The sequence below is a fragment of the Lissotriton helveticus genome, chromosome 12, assembly GCF_964261635.1.
Source record: "Lissotriton helveticus chromosome 12, aLisHel1.1, whole genome shotgun sequence".
NCBI lineage: Eukaryota > Metazoa > Chordata > Amphibia > Caudata > Salamandridae > Lissotriton > Lissotriton helveticus.
In genome coordinates this window covers 52666377-52682323 of record NC_136073.1, presented here as the reverse complement: position 1 = coordinate 52682323, position 15947 = coordinate 52666377, and the positions used below count along the sequence as shown (strand labels likewise).

Sequence of the window (15947 nt, the reverse complement as noted above, 5' to 3'; positions counted from 1 at the left end):
TAGAGTAGATTGTTTCAGAGTAGAGTGAAGTGGCATAGATTGGAGTGGTGCACACTGGTTCAATGGAGTTGTGCAGGGGCATAGAGTAGAATGTCCTAAAGAGCAGTGGTGCAGAGCAGATTAGAGTGGCATAGAGTGGACTGGCATATAGTGCATTGACATAGAGTGGAGTGGTATAGAGTAGAGTGCATTGTGTAGAGTGCAGAGGCATAGAATGCAGTGTTACAGAGTCTAGTGGCATAGAGTGGAATGGTGCAGAGTGCTGTGGTGCAGAACAGAGTAGAGTGGGGTAGAGTGCATTGGCATAGAGTAAAGTGGTGCAGAGTACAGAGGCACAGAGTGAAGTGGCGTAAAGTGGAGTGGTGCAGAATAGAGTGCAGTGTGGAGTGACAGAGAGTGGAGTGACATAGTGTGGATTGGTGCAGAGTAGAGTGCAGTGGCATGGAGTGGAGTATGCATTGTGGGGTAGCGCACTGCCACTGCAGACAACACATCTTCAGTTGAAATGACGCTTACATATGTATAGACGTACAGGAATGAGTTGTAAATGTAGTTTTTAAAAAATTGCTGTAATGGCCTGCAATGTAAATGTATGCATTGTAACGTCATGCATTCATATTAGTAATATGTGCTTCCTTCTTCCCTTGTGTATTAGTTGTGGTTTAGGTTTTGCTCTCGAGTTCTCGTGCATTTAGTAGTGTTTTGAGTAGAGATAGAATAATGGAGGTGGATATGGAAATGGAAGTTGGGAGTGTGTATTGAGAGTGGCGGACACGAGCACCTGCTGGGTGAATTGGATAAAAAGGAGGTGGGAGTTATATATAACTGGAAAATAATTAATTTTTAGAGTCCTGGGTGAGCAGGGAGCCTGCAGTGTGCGTCAGGCCTCAGGGGAGGCGCCATCTTGGACGCGTGGCCCCCTGGGCCTTGTTTTCTTATGTCATTCCTGTGGATGTTCCTGAACCTGCCCGGCCCTTTTCCTGAGAATCCTAAAAACACCCCCACGCCGCATGTTCCTGAACGACCTAACAATGCAGGCTCGCAGCTGTCCGGCCGGGCCAGGAATGGGCCCGGGCCGGAGGAAGGATGTGACGGCCTCGCCCGGCCGCTTCCCGTGGGATGTGATAAATAGCGCCCACGGCCCCGCCGGCCAGGAGACGGCGCTTCGAGGCTGGAACTCGGGGCCGAGGCCGACCCCCGGAACGCTCCCGCAGGCGGGACTGCGGCGGAGGAGAGGGCCCTGCCGGTCAGGGTAAGCTGCCTATACACACGTATAGCGTTATTATCCAAAGGCCGCCAAGTTTGCACCTGCAGCAAGGGGTTGGCGACATTTACACCCAAACGGAAGGGCTTTTAGGCGCTTGGGAACGTTCAGGGTACGGCTTGGTGTCAGAATGAGAGACGTGGGGTGTCTCCATGCTTTCCACTGAGGTGCTCGGGTAGGGTCAGGAGGCTGATTGGAGAGCTTAGATTCCATGCCCATTCCGTGCTTGGCCTCTCAGCTTTGACCATCAGCAGGTGCACCGGTTTTTCTTACAATGCTGTCAGTGATGGTGGTTCTTTGGGGGACTGGGGGACAATTCAACTGAGAAAGGGGGGAGATTGTAAGAGGGGAGTAACGGTGGGGGCTGCTGAAGGCGAGAGTAATATCCAGAAGTAGAAGCTAATGTGAGAAAAAAAGGGGAACATAGCGCTCAAGTGCCTTTTTTCCAGGGTCTGTGACTCAACAGACATCTGCTCCAGTGCCTGGGTCACATGGACTGTATCTCACTGTCCCTCAGTAATTTCCCACAACTCTACAGTGCGTCTTCACCCCATGACCTCTGCCATGTTATTTAACTAGTTGTATAGCGCCTTCTGCCATTAGGTTATGGCACTGACGCGCTTTTTGGTCCAGCTAACATTTTCATACGCTTTTGAGAGTTCCTTCACTTGGCTTTATATGAATGTATGCTTTATAAAATGTCTAGGTTAGTCATTTTTGTGACACTAGTGGAAAGTGAAAGGAGTTTACCCCTGCTACGTGTGACGTGCACTGGGGTGGCGAGGGCGTTGCTGTTTGTGGCTGGTCCGGGCTGTCGGGTGCTTGTATTCCGGTGGTGCCCACAGCAGGCATGGACAGGTCTGTGGCAGTGATGCGGCGTTGCGTGAGGTGGGTGTGGCCGGAGGCTGCTTGCACCACATTATGCCCCCCCCCGCAGCTGGCTCTGGTGCCCCCTGCCTGCCAGCTGCCTGCGTGGCGAGTATATGGTGCCAGCGAGGGCCCTCGAGGTCCATGCTAGGTTGAGGACGTGTTCATGGTTCTGTCTTGATGTGTGCTCTTGTAACGCGCTGTGCATGTTTTCGTGTGCAGGCCTGTTTCAGCACTGTCCTACTTTCCAAATACGTGGCCTGCCTGTGCTGTGTTGAATGCGTGCAGTGTTGTGCCTGATGCGTGCCCTTGAGGTTATACATGTGGGTTGCATTAGGCAATGCACACATACCACTGTGCTGGGCACAGTGGTATGTGACAACTTTTAAATAGTATCACACAACCAATGGTCGAAAATATAAACACCCATCTTATTAGAAGTATGCTAGCCTCAAACTGATAGTCGCGTTCCAAACTGCCCCAAAGTTTACAGCTAAAAGAGCGCCCCCTCCCCCCCCCCCCCCCCCGCACAGAGGGAGCTGCAACCCGTTCAGGATCAGAGAGCTTGGTGAAGGGCGGAATCCAAGATTAATGTCTCGAGTTCTCGTCTCAGAGGCGTAAACAGTAGAGCGCGCCTCCCCCTCAGCAGTTTATCCAGTTCAAATCACCACATTTCATCAAAGCGCTAGTAGTAAAAAAATGGGCGCCTCAGACATAATGTGGTGTTGACTCAAAATGACTCACCTCCGACGAGTATTCAGGGCAGCGGAGGCCACTTGGAAATTTTCAAAAGAAGTGGTAATCAGTAGAACAGGAATACAAATGACATGCCAAGCTTATCTGTGGTTGGAAAAATATATGCAAAGGATGCTGTTGTTGGTAGCGTTCTTTACTTGCATTACTAACAGTATGATAAATATATCACATAGCGCCAATGCACTCTTCCATGGGTAGGAAAGCGCTTTAGAAATATAATACCAACGCATTTAATCTAAATAATACGATGCTGCCAAGTTATCAATACGAACATTATATTTGTAAAGCGCGCGTTCAGAACTAAATAATACTCATTTTATCGACTCGGAAGGAGGAAAGGCTGAGTGGACCCGTCACCCACCCGCTCGTCAAACCCATGAGCAGGCCCCTGCAGTGGGCGCATCGGACCTTAAAATGGGTTGTCAACGAATAAACATTTACACATTAGTGTTTCTGATAAGAGACAAGTGTCACTGCACACCACGGGAACATAATGAAACTGAACTGTGTAGGTACTCACTATTAAAAGGGCCTCCAAGGAGAAGCTGTTTTGAATGAGAAAGAGGCGAATGCATGTTTAGCTTTAATTACAACTAATACCAAAGCTGACATTTCTTCATTATGCAAATTAATGCAAATATAAAATACAGTGGAAAAAAAATCCTGAAATTGTTCGGATTTTTATTTTTGGGGGCTTGCAAAAGAAATTTGCATAATTTGTGGAATTGCAGATTTGGACATGGGCATTTAAAAGGGGGTCTAGACATTTAACGCACTGTTGGGGTCGGGTTAACAGTTATCAAAGAGGGACACTGTGGGCACAACCACCGTTTGGGTTGGGGGGGTCATAGACCTTTCAATACTTCTTATGTTTTGCTCCACATTTTAACCTCTGTTCAGCAAGCAGGGGCAAGCAAAAGTTAGCACCTTACGGAATTTTCAGTTAACGCCGAGACAAACACAGGAATGGTGCAAGAACCTTCTGTGTTCTGCTTCCCACACACACTGGGACAAGGCAATTGCTTGTGACTTTTGTAGTAATCTGGCCCCACCACAAGGTGGCGTTCTCACACCGATGTCACACTTGATTTACGGTCGAGATGACACTCACCTTGGCCAAATAAACATATGTTTTGTTGAAAAGAGGCTCTCCCCAGAATCCAAATTGGAGATACCAGTGGTGCAGTTTTCCCGCTCCCCAAGATGTTTTCACATGCAATGTTGTAGCATGCTGCCCATGTAAGCAAGCACTTCAGTGCTCCACATAGCGGTAGTTAAGCACTATATAAGAGTTGCAAAGCAATACAAGTTTGCGCACATTTTACTGGGAAAAGAGGCCGAAAGGATGCACAATTTATACCCTTGCCACCCCAAAAATCCACACCCACCCTAAACCCTGAAAATACCCTTGCCACCCAAAAGCCCGTACCCACCCTAAACTCTAAAAATACTCATTCCATCCAAAAACTCAAACCCACACTAAACCTTAAAAATACCCTTGCCAACTGAAAACACGTACCCACCCTAAATCCTAATAATACCCTTGCCACCCAAAAAACCCTACCCACCCCAACCTAAACCCTAAATAAACACTTGCCCCCACAAACCTCTACCCACCCTAAACACAAAATACCCTTGATACCCAAAAACCCACCCCCACCCTAAACCCTAAAAATACCCTTGCCACCCAAAAACCTATCCCCACCCCAAACCCTAAAAATACCCTTGCCACCCTAAAATCCATACCCACCCACAACCCTAAAAATACCTTTGCCACCCAAAAATCCATGCCACCTTAAAACCTAAAAATACCCCATCACCTAAAAACAAACATCCACCCTAATAATTCCCTTGTCACCCAAAAACACACACCCACCCTAAATCCTAAAAATATACTTGCCACCCACAAACCCACACCCACCCTAAATCCTAAAATTCCTTTGCCACGCAAAAAAACACACCCACCCTAAACACTAAAAATACCCTTGCCACCAAAAAAACAATACCCATCCTAAACCCTAAAAATACCCTCACCACCCAAAAATACATACCCACCCTAAACCCTAAAAATACTCAGGCCACCCATAAACACATACCTACATTAAACCTTAAAAATAACCTTGATATCCAAAAACCCACACCCACCATAAACCCTAAATATACCCTTGCCACCCAAAAATACCTACCCACCCACCCTAAACTTTAAAAACATCTTTGCCATTTAAAAACTCACACCCACCCTAAATCCTAAAAAATACCCTTGCCATCCAAAAACCCACATCCACCCTGATCTCTAAAAATATCCTTGCCACTCAAAAACCAACACCCAGCCTAAACCTTAAGAATACCCTTGCCACCCAAAAACCCACACCAACCCTAAACCCTAAATATAACCTTTACAACCAAAACCCCATACCCACTCGAATCCCTAAAGATACCTACTCCACCCAAAAATTCTTACCCACACTAAACCTTAAAAATGTGCTTGCCACCCAAAAACCCTACTCTCCCTACCCACCCCAAACAATACCCTTGCCACCAGTAAAAAGCATACCCACCATAAACCCTAAAAATACTCATGCCACCAAAAACCCATACCCTCACTAAACCTTAAAATACTATTGACACCCAAAAACCCATCCCCTCCCCACCCTAAACCCTAAAAATACCATTGGCACCTAAAAACCCACACCCACCCTAAAACCTAAACCTACCCTTGCCATCAAAAAACCCAAACCCATCCTAAATCCAAAGATACCCTTGCCACCCAAAAACACACACAAACTGTAAACCCTAAAAATGCCCTTGCCACACAAAAACCCATACCCTCCCTAAACACTAAATATAGCCTTGCCATCCAAAAGCCCATATCCACCATAAACCCTAAAAATACTCATTCCACTCAAAAACTCATACCCATACTAAACCTTAAAAATACCCTTGCCATCCAAAAACACATATACCCACTCTAAATACAACAAATACCCTTGCCACACAAAAACCCAACCCCCTACCCACCCCACCCTGAACACTAAAAATACCCTTGCCACCCAAAACCCCAGTCATAAAAATACCCTTGTCATCCAAAAACCCACATCCACCCTAAACCCTAAAATACCCTTGTCACCCAAAAACCCACACTGACCCTAAACCCTAAAAATACACTTGCCACTCAAAAACCCATACCCACCCTAACCCTTAAAAATACCCTTGTCACCTAAAAACCCACACCCACCCTAAAAATTCCATTGCCACCCAAAAGTCCATACCCACCCTAAATCCTAAAAATACCATTGCCACCCCCCCCCCCACCTTAAACCCTGACAATTCCATTGGCACATACCTACACCCACCCTAAACCCTAAAAATATTCATTCCACTCAAAAACTCATACCCACACTAAACCTTAAAAATACCCTTGTCATCCAAAAACACATACCCACTCTAAATTAAAAAATACGCTTGCCACCCAAACACCCCTACCCACAGCAACCTATACCCTTAAAATACAATTGCAACCCAAAAACCCCTACCCACCCCACCCTAAACACTAAAAATACCCTTGCCACCCAATAATCCCACATCCACCCTAAACCCTAAAAATACCCCTGTCATCCAAAAACCCACATCCACCCTAAACCCTAAAAATACACTTGTCACCCAAAGACCCACACCCACCCTAAATCCTAAAAATACCATTGCCACTCAAAAAATCATCCCCACCCAAATCCATAAAAATACCCTTGTCGCCCAAAAAAGCATACCCACCTTAAACCCTAAAAATACCCTTACCACCTAAAAACCCACACCCACCCTAAAAATTCCACTGCCACCCAAAAACCCACACTCACCCTATATCCTAAAAATGCCTTGGCCACACAAAAATCCATACCCAACCTAAAGCCTAAAATACCCTTGCCACCCAAAAAACCCATACCCACCCTAAACCCTAAAAATACACATGCCACCAAAAACCCATACCCACCCTAACCCTGGGGAGAGGAGTTGACCTAACGGCTACGGCGGTCGACCTCGAATCTGGGGAACCGGGTTCGAGTCTCAGCAATGACGCTGAAGATCCTGTGATTCTTGGCAAATCACTTGGTCTCCCCGTGCATAAAAAAAATAATGTGTCATCATGTAACGCAACTGATGCTATTTAAAGCGCTCTGATACCCCACACCGGGTCAAGTTCGCGTTATATAAAACTCTGTAAAAAAAACAACTAAAATACTCATGCCACCCAAAAACTCACACTAACTCTAAACCTTAAAAATACTGTTGTCACCCAAAAACCCACACCCACCATAAACCCTAAATATACCATTGCCACCCAAAAAGACCTGCCAACCCCACCCTAAACCCTAAAAATACCATTACCACCTAAAAAACGCACACCCACCATAAATCCTAAAAATACCCTAGCCATCCAAAAACCCACATCGGCATTAACCCTAAAAATGTCCCTGCCACCTGAAAACCAACACCCAACCTAAACCCTAAGAATACTCTTGCCACCCAAAAACCCACACCCACTCTAAATCCTAAATATACCCATGACACCTAAAAACCCATACCCACATTAAACCTTAAAACTACCCTTGCCATCCAAAGACACATGCCCATCCTAAACCCTAAAAATACTAGTGCCACTCAAACCCTCTACCCACCCCCATCTAAATACCCTTACCACCTAAAAACCAACACCCACCATAAACAGAAAAAATATGCTTGCCCCCACAACACCCACACCCACCCTAAACCCTAAAAATACCCTTGTCATCCCAAAACCCACCCTAAACCCTAAAAATACCCTAGCCACCCAAAAACCCACACCCACCCTAAATACTAAAAATACCCTTGCCGCTCAAAATCTCATCCCACTCAAATCCCTGAAAACACCCTTGCCATCCAAAAACCCATACGCACCCTAAACCCTAAAAATACCCTCGCCACCAAAAACCCATACCCACCCTAAACCCCAAAAATGCTTATGCCTCCCAAAAACTCATACTTATCCTAAACCTTAAAAATCCCCTTGGCACTAAAAACCCACACCCACCATAAACCGTAAATATACCCTTTGCCACCCAAAAATCCCCACACACCCCACAAACCCTAAAAATACTATTGCCATCCAAAAACCCACACCCACCCTAAATCCTAAAAATACCATTACCATCCAAAACCCCACATCCACCCTAAACCCTAAAAATGTCATTGCCACCTAAAAACCAACACCCAACCTAAACCCTCAGAATGCCCTTGCCACGCAGAAACCCACACCCACCCTGAATCCTAAATATACCCTTACCACCCAAAACCGACACCCACCCTAAATCCTAAAAATGTCTTTGCCAACCAAAAACCCACACCCACCCTAAACCCTGAATATACCCCTGCCACCCAAAAATCTCTTCTCACCCCACCCTAAAACCTAAAAACACCCTTGCCACCCAAAAACCCACACCCTCTCTAAATCCTAAAAATCTTTTTACCACCCAAAAACTCACTTCCACCCTAAACCCTAAAAATACCCTTGCCACACAAAAACCCATACCCACCCTAGACCCTAAAATACCTTTGGCACCCAAAAACCCATCCCAACCCTAAACTCTAAAAATAACCTAGCCCTAACACACACATATATATATACATATATATATACATACATACAAAGAATGCTGACACGGCCCGCACTCCAGGGGTATTTGGTCACAAAACGTTAAATGCAGCTTACGTGTTTCGACCAACACAGTTTTTCTCAAACCACAACCCTCTTTCCTGTGTGCTCCACTACTATTAAGGGTACACTAATACATTTCAGTGTAGAAATAATGAAAAGACTTCCCCACTGCATTGCATTACATGCCAGAAGGTAATCAACATAAATCATAATGAACACCCAACAGTTTGGTTTCCTGCAGTGGTAATAAAAAATGTTGACCGAATGGGAAAAGAAATATAAATTAAAACAGTCATAAACAAAATGAAAAATCATTTTTCATCATAGGATACAAAATCACACATCCCCGTGTTACTGCAAGTCTAAAAACAAAACCACAGTAGCGAATATACATAAAACTTGTGCTTTCCGATTCAATGTGCCAGTTGGCTAGTGGCACACAATGGAGTCTAAGTAAATATCTAAGTCAAAAAGTATCGTTCTGTGACCTACATTCATGTGAAATAACAACGTTCAGGGTATCAGTACTGGGTACAAAGTCCCACAACTTCCCATCAATTCTGTGAACAAAGACCTCATACGTGAGAAAATAGAGTAACCCAAGGAAAAGAAAGAAAAAGATGGGAAAAAAATGTCATAAGTACCTTGTAAGATGTACATTGAAGTAATTTATACAGGTGTTCTATCCAGAAAGAAGGGGGAAACCACCCCTGTAGAGATTGAAAGGTGGAAAACAGATAATAAAACAATAGCCAAGACGGCAGAGCAGAGAAAAGAGAGCGTGTGAGACAGAGCAGTCTGTCCTAGGACGTAATGACGTCGGTAAACCACTCTTCCACCACTCAACCCAGATGCACTTGGAGCTCCTCATCCTGGTTAAGGCCACCCGGCTGTTTGCTGTGTAGATGGATGATGTATCTCGACTCTAGACTCCTCAAAGTACGCTCCCTATCTCCCCCTCTGGTGTGTGCCGGTATCCTGTCAATGCCAAAGAAAAAGATCTTCAGATCATTGGTGTTAGGGCCATGCAGCAAATTTCAGTGTTGGGCCATGGGGTATGATGCATCATTAGTTCTGATAGCTCTCAGGTGTTCCAAGATAATTTTTTTGACAGGAAAAATTGTGTTGTCCACACAACGAAGGCCACATACACAAATAAGAACAAACACAACATAATCAGTGTTGCAATTGATAAAATGCCTGATTTTATGTTCCCTGCCACTAGATAGTGATACCATTCTGACATTGGTGCTGTGTATGCACGTTGTGCATTTGCCGCATTTATGGAAACCTGGGAGTTCCCTCAACCAGGTACTTCCACGTGCTTACCCTGTGTCATTATAGGAATGTACTTCGATAAGTGATCTGCTGATTGGGGCTCACTAGCTTCCCAATGATGCAATCTGATTTCACTAGATGCCAGTGTCGTTTCACAATGGCACGGACCTCTGCAGATGTGGAGTTATAGGGGGTTATCAGCCTTACTATTTGTTCTCCTTCCCCCTTTGCTTTGGGTTTCAGAAGACTGCTACATTCTACACACTCTGCTTTCTAAACAGCTGTTGCAATCAGCTTGTGTGAGTGCTCCCTGCTCCGAAACCTCTCCACTATATTCTCTTTCTCTATGTCATAGGTAAGTGCCGTGCTGCAATTCCTCTTGGCTCTAAGCAGTTCGCCTTAAGAAATGCTCCATTTGAGTTTGGTGGGATGATGACTTTGAGCATGTAAAATACTGTTTCCTGCAGTTACCTTCCTATGTAGTTTGGAGTTGATGATGTCCCTTTCACTTCTATCATGATATCTAGGAAGTCAATTATGTTATTGTCGGTTTTGCTGGTGAATTTAAGGTAGAGGTCATTCTCAAAGATAGGTATCCAGCTGCTTTTGTGGACCGTCCCATATCAGAAACATATCGTCAATGTAACATGTCCACAAAATAAGGTGATGTGAGTAATCCTCCATTCCTTCAGCCCAAATGTATTCTGACTCCCACCACCCCATGAAAATGCAGGCATAACTAGGGGCGAAGCTACTCCCCATGGTAGTCCCAGTAAGTTGTTTGTACCATTGATATTTCAATTATATATATATATATATATATATATATATATATATATATATATATATATATATATATGAATGACATTAAATCCCTTCTCCGCTGAAGGAAAAGAGGCAGCAGCCCAGAGGGGAAGTGTAAGGAGGGACTTTATTTAAAGCAAAAGCAGTCCGGTGGCGGCGAATGCATTTCGGTGCATTGACCTTCCTCAGCGCCCAACACCTGACCGGATGTCCCAATGGGCCTCCCTCCTGCTGGATGATGATGGCGTCACTCCGCTCCTCCCCCAAACGATTCCGTTCACCTGTTGTGGTGCGATGTGCATCTGCGCACTACAACCCCCAGAATGCAACATGCGAATGCAAACCGGGTCGGTGTAATGGGGCAGGGTGCCAATGTTGTGTTGCGGCGGAGACGAGGAGAAAACAGCAGGGCTAGAGAATCCCAAACGGTGAGTCTTTGTAGAAATACAGTCTCTCCTTGGGCCCCCTCGAACTGTCAGGCTCCCCAGCAAGATGAAAGTAAAGCAGGGGCATGGTGCCCAAACGGAGGTATGCAACCTCTACTGCTTGAAATGCCGTGCAGGGGGGCTGGGTACCGGACTGATCCCATATATATATATATACACCAGCAATCTTCACCACCTCCGAACAAACGGCGAAATGAAGACACGGACCCCAGGCTGTCGGCAAGGTAGATTTATTAGCAACCTCTCAATGGGCGACGCGTTTCGAGTAGCAAGTGCTCTTGTTCATATATATATATAATTGAAATTGAAATATATACTTATATTTTTATATATATATATATATATATTTCCACAAAACATGTGACGGTGAAGAATGCCCCGCCTAACGGGCCAGGGCCCATATGCGAACATCACTGCAAAAAAACACACACTCCACTTTCATAAGTGTTAAATGAGCCCCCCAACCAATTCTGAAGTACCAAATCCTTCATCTAAGCAAACAGTCTGGCACGTTTTGACCCCTAGGGGTCTTGTTCACATGAAAATGTGGAGCGGTCAGTTGTTCTTCCAATACAAAGTGTAGAAACAGAGATGAAGGACCCTCAGTGGAAACCTAAACATTTGAATCAAATTAGCCAAGATACTCATCAGGTGACGTGGAGCGCACTTCAATAGAAAAAAAGACATAGTAGACCACTACAGTTCTTGTTAATAAATTGGCATCACACAGTGCCAAGGTGTTTACATGCTGCAGATTCCATTACTGCAATCAAAGCAGAAAAACACAGTAAACGTACTCCACTTCTTCAGTTTCATAAAGCTTTGTGGTTCTGTCACTACAATGACCATAATGCACTGTTTTTAAGTCAATCCTTAACATCCACCTGCTTCTTCACAATACTACCTCTTCCTAGAGTATTACATACCCAAATATTGGCACTCAAAACACCCACTCTCTTGCCTCTAGAAATAATTTCATGTCTAGCAGAGTGGTGCTAATTTGTTGCAAAACATTCAGGGCATATCATCAGGCTGCCATTCATTCCCCAGTATGATGTTTAATGGTGTTCAAGGCTTCCCTTCGGTTCAAATTGGTCTCCTCCACTAACCAAACATACGTTTCTCAATTGGGACCATGCTGAGGAAACAAATACCCCCGCAAACCCCGGCTGCGTTGAACTTGGCTTCCAATGTATATACCTGTGAAATACTCGTGGTAAAGAAAGTAGTAGTAAATACTTTCAATGTTAAGATGCTTTCGATGTTCAGGCTTCGTTGCTCCGGGTGTCGTTGCATATGCTGTTTCCTTCCCAGCCTACACCTAATATACTTACAGGGTCTTTCAGCCAGTCCTTTTCATCCATTAATGTGTTATTATGTCTTTCACATTTTCTACCGACCACTATAAGCGTACAGCATAGGGAAAAAGGTCATCCCCTTCAGCAATGGACTAACTTCACTTCGAGTGACGGCATTCTGCTCCTTCACCTGCAGCACATTCACACACAAAATAGTTCACTTAAATGCCTGAGACAACTATGGCAATGTGCTCTTTTTAGGAACAAAAATAGTTTTTGTTTTTAGGCAATTTTTTTTAGATTGACATGAGTTGAGCTGCTACCCCTGTAATAACGTTTTGCAAAATCCACTGAAAAACAAAACAAGCATTGACATAGCCAACACATGATGACCAAAGCCAGGCGTACTGGATTAGCCAATGCTTGTTTTTATTATGTGTTTCCGAATCAAGTCATTGGCCATCCACCAACAAGTGTTGACCAGATTCAAACCCTTGTACCTGCTCCAGGCAGTGCCAATGTCCATTTTCACCCTGGACTCCCTGTTTGACGTAGAGGTGTTTTCTAAGATTCTTTCAATCCAATTCTGTTCCTGGCTCACTCAGCACCCTTGTATGTGACCTGCCGCAGACTTGTGTCTCTGTGCAAAGAATTCCACCAAGTTCTCTCTGATGCATGATGCTAGTGTCCATGTGCAAACTATTTTATATTAGACTTCTGACCCTAACGTGTGTCCTCTCCCTCTCCACCATCCCCAGGTACGTTTGGATTGGAGCACCTTGCATCACCCCAACTCACCCTGGTACACCCTGGGCCTGTCTGGAGCAGTCTCAGCTGGACTGGACTGTCCACCAAAGAGGTGAGTGTTCAATTGTGTCTGGCACGGCTGTGAGAGTAGAGGGACAGGCCTGTGCATACTTGGGCCTGCCGGAGTCAGCACCCCAACTCTCATGTCATCAGAGATGTGCGTGCAACAAATTCACGCTGTCACTATAGTTGTCTCTTTTTTTGGAGGAGGCTGGGAGTGGTGGAGGGACCACAGGGTAGAACGATAGGCCAACATACCTGTCGAAGGACAGTGAAGGTAGTAGGCAAAAGGTGGGAGCCAGGTGAGAGGCTTCTATGACATAATAACAACAACAAAAATATTGCAATTCAAAATATCACAAAAAAATATTGAGTACACAAATATTAACTTTACAAACATACTAAGTAATGTACATAAGTATCATCTAGAAAAATACAGTGGACCAAAATATTGATAGGCTATTACATAACATGGTATATTGGATTTAAAATATGTAACAATATATTAACTTAAAAAAAATATTAACTTTAAAAACGATTATATTATAAAATATATACATATACTATATAAAATATATAAAATACATGTTATAACTTCACAAAAAGAAATATATAACTTTGAAATACATTTATACAGTAAAAAATAATATCCTTAACATGTAAACAAATACAATTATTACATAAATGTTTGTAATAAAATGAAACATACTAATACTAATACTAGTACCCAGATCAAGTTCAATGCCTGCATGACTAAAATAGTCAGTTGGATAAAGGCTAAGCCTGGGCGGAGTTCACGGATGTCCACTACACGGAACTCCACAAAGTGCAAAAAAAAGTCAGCTGCGCTACGCATAGCTCCGCAAGCAGACAAATGCATTACATAAATGTTGTTCACTGTGATTTTCAGTGCCAGGTGCTTGTCCGCACTGTGCAATCATCACGAACAAATCGGTTTTATCCACACTATGTGTGGGAGGGTATACTCAGACGTGAGTCCCTTGCTCATTGCACCATCAGGATTCAAGCAAGCCGGGCCGAAGAAGGCTGTGATGCCAGAAACCGGTCCCCGGAAGCTTGTTTCCTTCCCAGTATAAGAATTGGCTTGGTAGTTTGGTTTGCCCTGTTCCCATCATGCACTGGGACAGGAACAGACTAATTTGCATATAGCCAGGTTCTGAGCTGGGATGGTGCAGTGAGCTAAAAAACGGTGATGGATTAAAACCATGATCTATTGACTTGGTAAGAGTATTCTGCATCATTCAGAAACTCTGTCCATCACCACCCCCCTTTTCCAAAATCGGTTTTATCCACACTATGTGTGGGAGGGTATACTCAGACGTGAGTCCCTTGCTCATTGCACCATCAGGATTCAAGCAAGCCGGGCCAAAGAAGGCTGTGATGCCAGAAACCGGTCCCCGGAAGCTTGTTTCCTTCCCAGTATAAGAATTGGCTTGGTAGTTTGGTTTGCCCTGTTCCCATCATGCACTGGGACAGGAACAGACTAATTTGCATATAGCCAGGTTCTGAGCTGGGATGGTGCAGTGAGCTAAAAAACGGTGATGGATTAAAACCATGATCTATTGACTTGGTAAGAGTATTCTGCATCATTCAGAAACTCTGTCCATCACCACCCCCCTTTTCCAAAATCGGTTTTATCCACACTATGTGTGGGAGGGTATACTCAGACGTGAGTCCCTTGCTCATTGCACCATCAGGATTCAAGCAAGCCGGGCCGAAGAAGGCTGTGATGCCAGAAACCGGTCCCCGGAAGCTTGTTTCCTTCCCAGTATAAGAATTGGCTTGGTAGTTTGGTTTGCCCTGTTCCCATCATGCACTGGGACAGGAACAGACTAATTTGCATATAGCCAGGTTCTGAGCTGGGATGGTGCAGTGAGCTAAAAAACGGTGATGGATTAAAACCATGATCTATTGACTTGGTAAGAGTATTCTGCATCATTCAGAAACTCTGTCCATCACCACCTCCCTTTTCCAAAATCGGTTTTATCCACACTATGTGTGGGAGGGTATACTCAGACGTGAGTCCCTTGCTCATTGCACCATCAGGATTCAAGCAAGCCGGGCCGAAGAAGGCTGTGATGCCAGAAACCGGTCCCCGGAAGCTTGTTTCCTTCCCAGTATAAGAATTGGCTTGGTAGTTTGGTTTGCCCTGTTCCCATCATGCACTGGGACAGGAACAGACTAATTTGCATATAGCCAGGTTCTGAGCTGGGATGGTGCAGTGAGCTAAAAAACGGTGATGGATTAAAACCATGATCTATTGACTTGGTAAGAGTATTCTACATCATTCAGAAACTCTGTCCATCACCACCCCCCTTTTCCAAAATCGGTTTTATCCACACTATGTGTGGGAGGGTATACTCAGACGTGAGTCCCTTGCTCATTGCACCATCAGGATTCAAGCAAGCCGGGCCGAAGAAGGCTGTGATGCCAGAAACCGGTCCCCGGAAGCTTGTTTCCTTCCCAGTATAAGAATTGGCTTGGTAGTTTGGTTTGCCCTGTTCCCATCATGCACTGGGACAGGAACAGACTAATTTGCATATAGCCAGGTTCTGAGCTGGGATGGTGCAGTGAGCTAAAAAACGGTGATGGATTAAAACCATGATCTATTGACTTGGTAAGAGTATTCTGCATCATTCAGAAACTCTGTCCATCACCACCCCCCTTTTCCAAAATCGGTTTTATCCACACTATGTGTGGGAGGGTATACTCAGACGTGA

The 15947-nt window shown here is 44.6% G+C and overlaps 1 protein-coding gene and 1 long non-coding RNA gene across 4 annotated transcripts in view; one reads left to right on the top strand and one right to left on the bottom strand.

Annotated features, from left to right (window-relative positions):
* The window catches only part of LOC144797823 (uncharacterized), a 201297-nt gene that overhangs the window by 156205 nt on the left and 29145 nt on the right, over nucleotides 1-15947 (bottom strand). The gene's annotated exons all lie outside the window — the stretch shown is intronic.
* Nucleotides 1159-15947, top strand: part of BCL6B (BCL6B transcription repressor) — a 73714-nt gene continuing 58925 nt past the window's right edge. The window contains exons 1-2 of one of the 2 annotated variants that reach the window (XM_078668623.1): nucleotides 1159-1252; nucleotides 13158-13258. The gene's annotated coding sequence lies outside the window, so the exon portion shown is untranslated. The remainder of the gene's footprint in view (nucleotides 1253-13157; nucleotides 13259-15947) is intronic. The other variant, XM_078668624.1, reaches the window with a different exon arrangement.